Source organism: Rhododendron vialii, chromosome 9a, assembly GCF_030253575.1.
Source record: "Rhododendron vialii isolate Sample 1 chromosome 9a, ASM3025357v1".
In the NCBI taxonomy this organism is placed as follows: Eukaryota; Viridiplantae; Streptophyta; class Magnoliopsida; order Ericales; family Ericaceae; genus Rhododendron; species Rhododendron vialii.
The window spans coordinates 32483846-32495293 of NC_080565.1; the positions used below are offsets into that span (position 1 = coordinate 32483846).

An 11448-nucleotide genomic window follows, 5' to 3' on the forward strand; every position below is an offset into this window, starting at 1 on the left:
ATATTAATATTATTTGCCTTCTTTTTGTTTCCTTTATTTTAAGGTCATAATGACCTTTTCATTTAGAGGATTCCAATTTTTTGGGCATAGATTTCAACAAATCTTTTCTATCTATCTCTCCTTATTTATTACTTTCAAAACCCCAAACGAACGTCTGCATTCTTTGGCAGGCACAAATCAGTTTATTCGAGTCCACATCTGCATTGTGAGAAACATTTTGAATTTAAAATAACTACGTACGCTGTGACCTTTGTTGCCATAAATTTGTGGAGTATTAATTACTACTTTGGGTTTGGAGTAATTAAGGGTCCTATTCCTAGGTAATATGTATACTCTTGATGCAAGGAATATCGAAAAATATATATTTTCGAAAGAGAATAAAAAAATGCAGAGTCAAACAATGCCTGATAACGGTGGAAGCATCCTACTAATAGATTATTTAGTTCAAACTATTTTTATTCATTCGATCACATACTCCAATCTCGAGACATCCGATGCTTTTATTAAAAAAAAAAGAGAAAAAAAAGAATTACAAAATTACCCTTTATATATATATATATATATATATATATATATATATATATATATATATATATAGAGAGAGAGAGAGAGAGAGAGAGAGAGAGAGAGAGAGAGAGAGAGAGAGAAAAAAGAAGAAGAAGAATAATGTAATTTATATGGTATATTTAATAGGTGAGTGAGTCACTGTTGATTTATTCGATAAATGTGTCCGGTGTTTCGTCCTAATTATATCTTCATCTACAGATAGACTTCCATCCCACATATGCCGATTTTTAGTTGGGAATTGATTTTCACACTCTCCTTTTATCCAAGTACACTCTTTTTTTGTCTTCATTCATGTAGAATTACAAAATTACCCTTTATACATTTTTTCAGACAGGAAAAGGAGAATAATGTAATTTCACATCCCCACAAAAAAAAAGAAGAAGAGGAGTGCATTTGGATAAAAGAGAAGTGTGAAAATCAATTTTCTTTTACTTTAGTGGTGTAAAAGTCCTTTTTTGTACTAAACCAGTGTCGCATGGAAGATTGTGAGAATGGAAATTATACGAAATAAAGTTTTTATGAGTCTTTGAACAATTATTGTATAATGATTTTTCGTGAGAAGGAACGTGGATATGACTAGTCTCGAGAATTCATTGGATTGTTAGTTAAATTTCAATGTGATACATGTGACATAATCTCATCACATTTTCTGAATCTTTTTTTCCTTTCCCGAATTTGAAGTACAAAAAGCTTAATTGTTTAATGTACATGCATCAAGCAAAAATTTGTGTGATGTACACCGACAGGGTGCATTTGGATAATTGGATTTTTCCTGCGCATAGCATAGCAGTTATAAGTAGGTGACGCGTGGCAAATTCCGGATGCTTCTAAAAAAAAAAAAACACCTTCTTTAATAGTACTACTCCTGTATATAATCAATGGCCAGCATAACAATTCATTGTGCTCGACAGTGCTCCGTGGAGAATTGACGGCGATGGGGTTTGGCAAGGTGAGAATGAGCAGGGTGATCATGGAAGAATTTAAAATTTTGGGAAAATGACAGTCCACGACGTATTTTGATAATTAATACCCGCTAAGGACATGCTATCGTTTTTTATTGGCAAAAGTTAGCACTGTTAGAATAATTAGATTAACATGTTGGAAGAGCCAAAGAGGGGTTGGACTCTTGACATCTATACTCCTAGCACCTAGCTAGTTGCACGTCTAATGTCATTGGGCCAAAAGCTTCTTGGCCGGCCAGGACTTGCTATCGTTTATACTACTTCCGTCCCAATTTAATTGTCACTCTTGGAAGTTCGTGCTACTTTTTAATTGATTATATCTTGCAATTTATAATGTTTTAGGTGATTTTGAAAACATTGTATTATAGAACAAATCGAGATTTATCAAACAAGATCCATATTAAATATAAAATTCATTACCAATTTAAAAATATAACTAGTTTTTTTTATCGAGTTAGAAGAGAACTGGGACAAGTAGTAGTAGTTTGAGATGATTAAGGAATATAATCTTAAGCACACAACTAGTACAGAGAATATCTGAATTCAAATGGAGTCACTCTAGGTATCGGATTTGACCAATTCCATAAATCATGAGAAGTGCTAGCGTTGTCTTATTATTTTATGAACTAGTGATAATCCGTGCTACACAAAGAGTTGTTACACAATCGGTATGCAACCCTTTGGTAGTCATAGTTGAGTTGGACCTATAAATACACATCCTCTACTGCAGTCCGGTTTCTATCAGGGCATCCTGACCAGAGCTTATGTCCGGACCACCACTCAGCCGTTGGATCGTATTTTTAATGGTCCAAATTTTAATCAAACTTTTTCGGAAAAAAGTTAATTGTGACTGGTCATAAATATTCCGCAGATCTGGACTATTAAAAACACAATCCAACAGCTTAGAGTAAAAGTCTGAACCTAAGCTTATATCCGCAGATTCGGACCGTTAAAAACACAATCCAACGGCTTAGAGTAAAAGACCTGATCAGGAGTGTCCTCTACTATATTTTTTTTTGACCAGAAAATAAAGAAATTTGTTATTAAAACAAGAAGGTTACAATGTTTAAACTGTAAATTGGGACAAGTTCAAAGGTCAACGTTATACTCACAAAAACATAACTTCCAGGGAAGGATGAACAAAAGAAACACAGAAGACACTCTCCCAATGGCCACCGAAGTCTGCAATGGGTATGCATTACTCTCTCTCTCTCTCTCTCTCTCTCTCTCTCTCTCTCTCTCTCTCTCTCTCTCTCTCTCTCCAATGGTTTTTTTGATGTAGTACTCTGTTTTGGTTCTTGCTCTGCTTACTTTATTTTGCTTCTACTCATTACCGCAATAGGAGATGCACCGATCATGCATGGGTCGTTGTGGGCTTTCACACATATTTTGTTAAACTCGGAAAGGAGAGGTTTTATTGCTAAATCAAAAGGGGGCAGTGGCCCGGTACTAGTCCTTACGAACCAAGAGTAAACTTTTTGTTTTCTGGATATTGTTTGATCTCCAATCTGTTGGTTATATATATAATTCAGATTTTTAGTTTGGGATCGTTTCTTAATTGATTCGCAAACATGGTTGCGGTTGGTTTAGTGGTCAAGTCCGGAGAGTTAAGAATAGCTCTCAGATCTCTAAGATCGAAATCTCTCAAGTGTTATCAACTCTTCTTCTAAAGCTAGTAAATTTAACTCCGCAATCTATTTTTCAATTGAAATCATATCTCGGGCCACAATACCCTATGATCACGAGCCATGGAAATATGTCTGTAACATAGCAAAATCCAAACAAAAACTGTGTGTTGCCTTCATTCAGGATCGGTATTTTCCGATATGGCCGTTACCCGAGCGGTATTGGAATCGGAACGAAACTAGCTAGAACAGTGAGGTTTCTATTTTATGAAACAACGGTATGTACCGGCCGGTACGGTGCTGTATTGACAACCTTGGTGGCAACGGTATGACTTTTTTGCTATTGCGTTCATTCTTCTAATGCATAAAATTTATTTCTTCAAATGACGAGTTATTCAAAAAATAAGTTACATTTAACTATTTTGATAAATCTCTGGAAATGATTTTACTTTTTCTAATGGATTTAATTTTTTGTTCAAATTAACCTTTTCTCTTTTCTAATATTTATGTGGCTCAAAATTACAAAATTTGGAATTTCAACTGTTCCGAAACAGCTCTTAATTATTTGTACACATTTTACATTTTTATTCAAAATTATAAATAATTTCTTGTCAAATTGTGTCTTTCCTTTGGTATCAGTTATTATTTTTAAAAACTTGAACGAAGTATTTGCACCATTTAAAAAGTCCAACTCATTTCCTTTTATAAGACGTCTCTTTAAAAAAATTTGTTCCATTTTTCTAAAATCAAGGTTGACTCTACCAAATTCGTCAATTGGTTTAATCTTTATAAGTCTTTTAAAAGATTAATAAAATATTTTTTCCCGATAAAAAAAAAACCAAATCAACAAGTAGTTGACTAATTAAGTTCATTCCGAATAAAAAAGAATCACAAAATAAGATAACTATATATAATATATGTATCTATATTCTTAAAACGATATTCGCCCCCACCAATTTGAGTGATCAATCAGGTGTGCACCAGGTTACCGCGAAGCCATCTCCAAGATATAGTGAAGCTCAATCTTAAAGACTATTGTCTTATTGCGTCATGCACCAATGAAGAGAGCCCCAATACATTCAGATTTTGCTAACCCAACAAGAATAGACTTAGGAGATAATCTAGAGAGAGAAAAATTAGAATTGTTCTAGTCAACTTACCGAATCGGTACGTAGAACCCCTTGCATTTATACAAGCATGGATCCTGACCGTTGGCTAAAGATTACACCTTAAAGACAATAATCATATCCATTTATAATTGCCATGTCCATTCATTTCACCCCAATAGGCACCTTTTTCATTTGATCATGTCTATTATTTTAAACCAAATAGACATACCTTTTCATGTCTACAAATTCAACGTGAATAAATACATCTTTTGGATTAAAACCGTTCATCGATAGTTGCATTTAATATTCATTAAATAGTTTGGAAATGTTAATAGCTTGCGAGAGATATCAATGTCTTTGGAATCCAGTACTGAAATGGATAGCTTGCAAAAACAAGGCTATATAGCTATAGAGCAACTAAGTAACTAAAAGACTCGCGTATTACCAATTCCACAAGAGAAGGCTTTCTGTTGAAGCTTATTTGTAATCCTTGTCCTTAGAACCTTTCTTTCAAGTTCAAAGTCCAAGTCTTTTTTTGTCACTTAAACCTGTTTCTCAAAGTCAAGCTTCAAATTGAAGTTTCTGGATAAGTTTGGAGTTCAGATATTAATTTCAAACGAGAGCAAACGGTGTAACTTACGGAAAGTGTTTCTGAAACGATCCGTACTTTTGATATCGTTGAAAGAAGATCTATGTCAGTTATTTTTGTAAACTAATGAGTAATGCCTTTTGAGAAAATCCTCTTCAGGGAGTTAGAGAAGAACCGCAATTTGAAATGGAGCAATTTGTATGGTCCAATCACAAACCGTGGATGCCTAGGCCATTGCTAAGCATACATGTGAGGATGGGCGATAAGGCATGTGAAATGAAGATATTTGAATTTGAAGAATTCATGAAACGTGCTGAACGCATAAGAAAGCACTTCCCGCACCTTGTCAGCATCTGGCTATCCACAGAGATGCAGGTTATTTACAGTTTTCTTGTGCTTTATATCCTTTTATCTTCTTGACAGAAAGACCCTAGCTGAAGTAGTAGATCTGGTTCTCATTCTTACATAAAAAACAAAATATCACGATTTTTTTCCTTTGCAAATAGTTACCAAATACAATATAAATATGCTATAGCAAGGGTACAATCCAACCCGAATCCAATTAAGGTGTGTGCCCTTATTCAACAACACAAGTGTCTATTCAAATTCAATCAACCTGTGAATTAATAAGAATCTTGAGAAAGTCTTTCATTGGTCTATCGATATAGCAGTCTCATCCATCTCTTTACATTCCAAACCGGGACAATATTTATGATTCTTATGGTTGCCCATTTCCATCAATTACTAATACAAAGAAACCTAGCAAAACCCTTGCCTGCTGAGCCTTTTTTCCTTTCATTTATTTGTTATTTAAGGAATTGTCTACTTCTAAACTATATTGCTCTTTTTCTTTGATTTGAAATACGCTGCCACTGATATACAGAGAGGCTATCAGAGTTGCATTCAAGTTACCTTTTTAAGTTTTTTTGTGACGAGGAACTCTAGTCAGGGTTTCTTTTGACCCAGACCCCCTACTGGATAAACTCCAGATATATGCAAACAGACTAAAAGCCACAGTGTCACAGACTATGTTGCATGGAAACAGAAACGGCTGGGGAAATAGAGACCGATAGGCGACATGACTATTCTAAAGAAATGGGGACACAGACAAGACACGGCAGGAGATACCTCAATATTTTTTTAAACGGTTCTTTCAGTTATGCAAACCTACATTGTAACCACTACATATTTAGGTTTGGACTCCTATTGAATCGGAATCCATTATTGAGTGATGGTGTATGCTTATGCACATATACTTGCGTTTTATATTTCATTTTTGTTGGCTAAATACTATTGAAATTACAAATATTTTGCTGTCAAAAAGCTTTTAAAATCTGTACATATCACCATGCTGTGTCCCCATGTGGGTCCTCGGAGTGTCCCACCGTTAACAAATATTAAAAATGTAATGGACACACCGTTATGTGTCCCTGGAGTGTCTGACACGGTTACAGTGATCTCTAGGAATGTAGGTGCTTCATAGGCCGCAAACATTGGATAAGTCCGGTCGTTTTCAGCAGAAGTTGAACACAAACCCATTGAGTTCCATTGGAGTTGTTTGATCATAGTGTTTACTCTTTTTGATAACTTTTGTTTGGCTGTTGTGATCAAATTCTCATAGGACTACTTTTCTTCAGGAAGTAATTGATAGATCGAGATCATACCCCCACTGGAATTTCTACTTAGAAATGTGACACGCCAGGTGGGAAACATGTCAATGGCTACTTACGAAGCCAGCCTGGGGAGGGAAACCAGCACGAATTACCCTCTCGTTAATTTCTTGATGGCTGCGGAATCAGATTTCTTCGTCGGAGCCTTGGGTTCCAGTTGGTGCTTTCTTATAGACGGAATGAGGAACACGGGAGGAAAAGTTATGGCTGGCTATTTAAGTGTCAACAAGGATCGGTTTTGGTAGCTAGATAGTAAAATGGCAAATACATAAAGATGGAGGCTAGCAGTTCCACGGGTATGTATGTTTTTGTTTGTTTGTCAGATGTATATATTTTTTTTTGATCTGCAATGTCAGATGTATATGGGTATTCCTTTTTGTTTTTGTATAGGTTTATGTATTTAGCAAACTAATGCACATGAAATCAACTGTCAATATTGTTGATAGTGCTGTACTTCTATAATAAAATGGGAAAATTAAATGCAGTTTCCTAGGGTCTATTTGCCCTTGCCTTGGTAATCATCTAGAATCAAGACAAAATTGAATGGGCAAATGAAAGTAGAAAACCAAAGTTAAAACCAAATAAAGCAAAAGTCATTCCTTCCCCCTTCCATACTGTGGCCCAAAAATGACTAGAGAAACAAATGTTGCTATTATGATTTCTGCAGATTGATTCCGCAATGTTATGTGAGAGCTAGTCAATTCATGAGCCATTCAGGCTGCTGAAATCATAGTTTGGCAAATTTGTGGGCAAATTTTAAGTCCATCCGCCATCATCTTTTGCTACCAAAAAATGAAAAACTCATCTTTGGTACCAACTTTAGCTTTGTCGAAGTTGTGTTTTTGTTTTTGTTGGGTTGGCTGTGTGGGTGTGGGTGTATGTGCAAAGCTGTGCATGGGTGTGATGGTATGTGGGCTAGCAGCTTTGTTGTGTTCGTGTATGGGGTGCTAGCAATGTCTATTGCTGGTGTTGAAGAAGCTGCTATTTAGGGGGGAGACGAGTGCTATGTAGGTAGTTTGGGTGGTGATTTTCTGCAAACCTAGACTGTTGCTATTGATATAGCTGAGTGCCATTTCCTGGTTTTTCTGCTTCTGCCATTCAAATGCAATGGTTTTTCATAGTTTTTGTTAAAAATGATTCTGGTTCTTGTGTACCGGTCATGATCAAGATCCGCTGTTAATGCTGTTTGGACCTTAAGTTTGATTTCGGTTCTGAGGCTGCTGGATCTAGGGTCTTGCTGGTGTTTTGGTGTTAGGTTGTGCCAAATCAAATCTGCCCCATTTCTTTTCAATTGCAGAAAAGAGATCCCTTCCCCTCGCTTTAAAAAATACATGCTATCGGGTTGCCTTCCCGGATGGGTCTCGCTGCCTCGTGATGTGCCTTGAACTGGCCCTTGCCAGTGGGCAATCTGCTCCCGGGATATCGCTCTGCTGCAAATAAAGAAAAAAAAAACACACATTGGCTTTGTCAAACTTCCGATATCCAATCAAACTAAATTGCATCAAAACAATGATCGAGACAATTCAATTCAAAGGTATGAATTTGCAATTGAGCAAAAATGGCACCAAACGGCTGCCGCACCATTACTATTTTTGGACCTTTTGATATTATGAGTACGACAATAACAATAGTCATTCTGGCAAATAAATTTCACACAAACAGGTGTACTTGCTTTTGCTCTTAGAATCTACCATTCTCCGCGTTATATTCTTCTATCTTCCAGGGCCTACATTGCATATAAGAGACGCAAAACGAATGCGGACTAGGGGACATTTTTTCTTTTTTGAACACGATTAACGTGAACTCGTGATTTATTTCTTCTTATTTCTAAAGGGCTTTCCAAGCTGTTTTAGGCTTCTAACGCAAAACGAATGCGGACTAGGGGACATTTTTTCTTTTTTGAACACGATTAACGTGAACTCGTGATTTATTTCTTCTTATTTCTAAAGGGCTTTCCAAGCTGTTTTAGGCTTCTAGCTGAAATTTTCCCATCTCCGGAGGGGGTCTAAATTGCTTTATCAGTTGTGGTTGTCAAAGGCTGAAGAGAATCGGGAGTACTTCCTATGTGATACTTACTATAATATATTGGAAAGAAAAAAAGCTTTTTTTCTTCTCTATATACCTTGATCAATAAAAGCTGTATTTTTTTTTTGTTTGCATAGACGAAATCTTGTTTGGTGTTAATAGAAGAAAAAGATACCCACCCATGGGTTGCCTCAATGGTGAGGGCGAATCTGTGCCTGCAAGGCTGCAATATGGTAGAGTTCGATTCCCCCCGGAAGCAAACCATGATTTAAGCGGGGGGCCATGGCAGTGGATTGCTGTGCTAGTCTCCCCCAAGGTACGCGTAAGTTGGTCCGAACACCTCGGTTACCCAAAAAAAAAATCTATATATAAGCGCCTTGGCTTAGGACTCCACCAATTCCCAATCCCGAAGCATCACAATCAAGTTAAAAAGTCTCTCTCTCTCTCTCACCACGACCACAACCACCGTGTCCACCCCCTTGTAAAAGATTAATTAGGAAACAAGGCTATAAAATAAAACATTAAGGCAAAAGAAGAACAAGGAGGAAATTCAAAGAGGATGCCTTTCAATTAGAGGTGCCAAATGGGTGAATTTAGGTGGGTTAAAACGGGTCATGGATTGAATATGGACGGGTTGAATACGGGTCAAAAGTAGACAGGTTAAAATGGTTGGGTCAAATATGGGTCAATTCATACCCAAACCCGACCCGACCCGACCCGACTACTTCCTTTTATATGGCATTTGGCTGGCGTCCCCATATTATTTCATGTGTTGAGTCGGGAAAAAAGTCGGTTTTGATTTTCAAAACAGTTTAGGGTGGTTTGGATTAAATAGTAAGGAGTGACTTTTTTTCTCTATTAAAAAAAATCTCATTTGTGAGTTTAATTTTGCGTAAAACTTTTGTGACTTATTGATTCGTCTCGGCGAGAGGAATTGAAAAAGTAAAATTTTTTGTTTGAAACTTATATTTTTTTTTTAAAAAAGGACAAAAACAAATAAAAAAAGACAGCTTTTTACTTTTTTTTAAGAAAACTATGAGTTTTGATGAAAAAAATTATACTTTTTCGATTATAAGTCCTAAAAGTTTGAGGCAAATCTAACAAATGCAAAAAAAAAAAAAAAAAGAATAAAAACAAAAATAAGTCACTCCAAAAGTGTGTTGGACGGTCCAGAGTAAAACCCTCTCTCCCTTCTCATCGTGTAGAATTTGGACTTTGGGTGCTGTGCACCTCCGAGCCGCCAGATTGTGCATCAGACTGCTCGGATCTCATATCGGCAACTAACGATTGAGAGTCGTTCATTGCCGATATGAGATTCGAGCTGTCAGATGCATGCATGATCCGACGGTTCGAAAGTGCGCAGCACGGTGCTACGCACAGCACCATCCCCCAATTCGTAGAATTTTAATCTCTCCAACAAACACAGTCCAAGATGAGAGAGAGAGAGAGAGAGAGAGAGAGAGAGAGAGAGAGAGAGAGAGAGAGAGAGAGAGAGTAGTGATTAAAAATAATGAGAGTTTAGTTGTGGAAATCAGTTGAGTTGAGTGGGAGCAAATTAAAAATAACGGCGAGTGGATCTTTTAGTTCCAACCCATTTAAACCCATAAAATAAGTGGGTTTATTAAGTTGGCCCAATTACAACTCATATTTAAATATGGGTGGGTTTGAGCTAATTATAAATGGATGGATTTAGATGAAACCCCCATATTACTGGACACAAATTGCCACATCTACTTTCAATCCTAAGAACATGAAGTTCTAAATGTCAAACAAGTACACATGTTTGTTATTATTTGCAAAGTTGATTGGTAGGTTATACGTTATAACGGATAAGTCAAGGCGTGTTATTAAACGAAGCATACTTAGATACAGCTCATCCTAGTAAGATCACTTGAACTATGCGTCTATGATATTTTGTTCACATGCAAGCTCGTAAACTCTTGAATCGATATTAATGGACAGTTCTCAATCAAGCTGATGGAGAAAATCAGATTCTATACCCTTCAACTTTTTCCAACTGCTTTACAAAAATCGAAACTCTTTCAATTTCCTAGTTTTAAAATACAAAAACTAAATTGAATCCCATTCTCGAATTGAAGTAGAAATTAGTTGAAATTGATACAACTTAGCCTTTTTCTATGCAGTAGTTGTAAAAATTTTGTTTTAATTTGATATTGTAACGACATGGTCACAACGAAGTCCGAACTCAGAGTTCTTTTTGTTTGCTACTCCTATTGCATAACGGAGATCATAGATATAATATCCACTAAGCAAACGTAAAAGAACCAAAACGAATATTCTATTTCTTCAAAATACCAGAATATTAGTAAGCCTAAAATACAGAGAGTGTGTGTGGAGAGAACAACTCAATATGAAGTTTTTGATATGTTGAATGACTTTACAAACAGAGGTGCTATTCACGCAGACAAAGGGTGCATAGATCTCGATGTGGGGCCCACTAAGGATTCCACATAAATGATCTGAGCCGTTCATTAAATTTGAAACATTTTTTCAAGGGTCCCCCAACACGCCCCCCCCCCCCCCCTGCGCTCAAAAAATCAGCTCAATCCGATACCTAGAAGTACTTGATCTAATCATCTAACTTTTCATTCAACTTTGAACCTAAATGAAAACTTATATGATTAGATCGAGTACTTATAGGTATCGGATTGAATTGATTTTTCATGAGAGCCTTTGAAAAAATATTTTAAATTTAATGAATTACTCAAATTTTTTGTGTGGGAACCGTAGTAGGCCCCACATCGAAATCTGTGCCCGATATGTGCACCCTTTGTCTGTGTCGATAGACTTTCGCCTTTACAAAGGATCTATTTACATACTTACAGACACCCTTTCATGAAAAGCCACATCTTTATTAGACACATTAAGAAGAATCACGTC

The 11448-nt window shown here is 36.4% G+C and overlaps 1 protein-coding gene across 4 annotated transcripts in view; it reads right to left on the minus strand.

Annotated features, from left to right (window-relative positions):
• Window positions 1-11448, minus strand: part of LOC131301121 (probable LRR receptor-like serine/threonine-protein kinase At1g56140) — a 477161-nt gene that overhangs the window by 423313 nt on the left and 42400 nt on the right. The gene's annotated exons all lie outside the window — the stretch shown is intronic.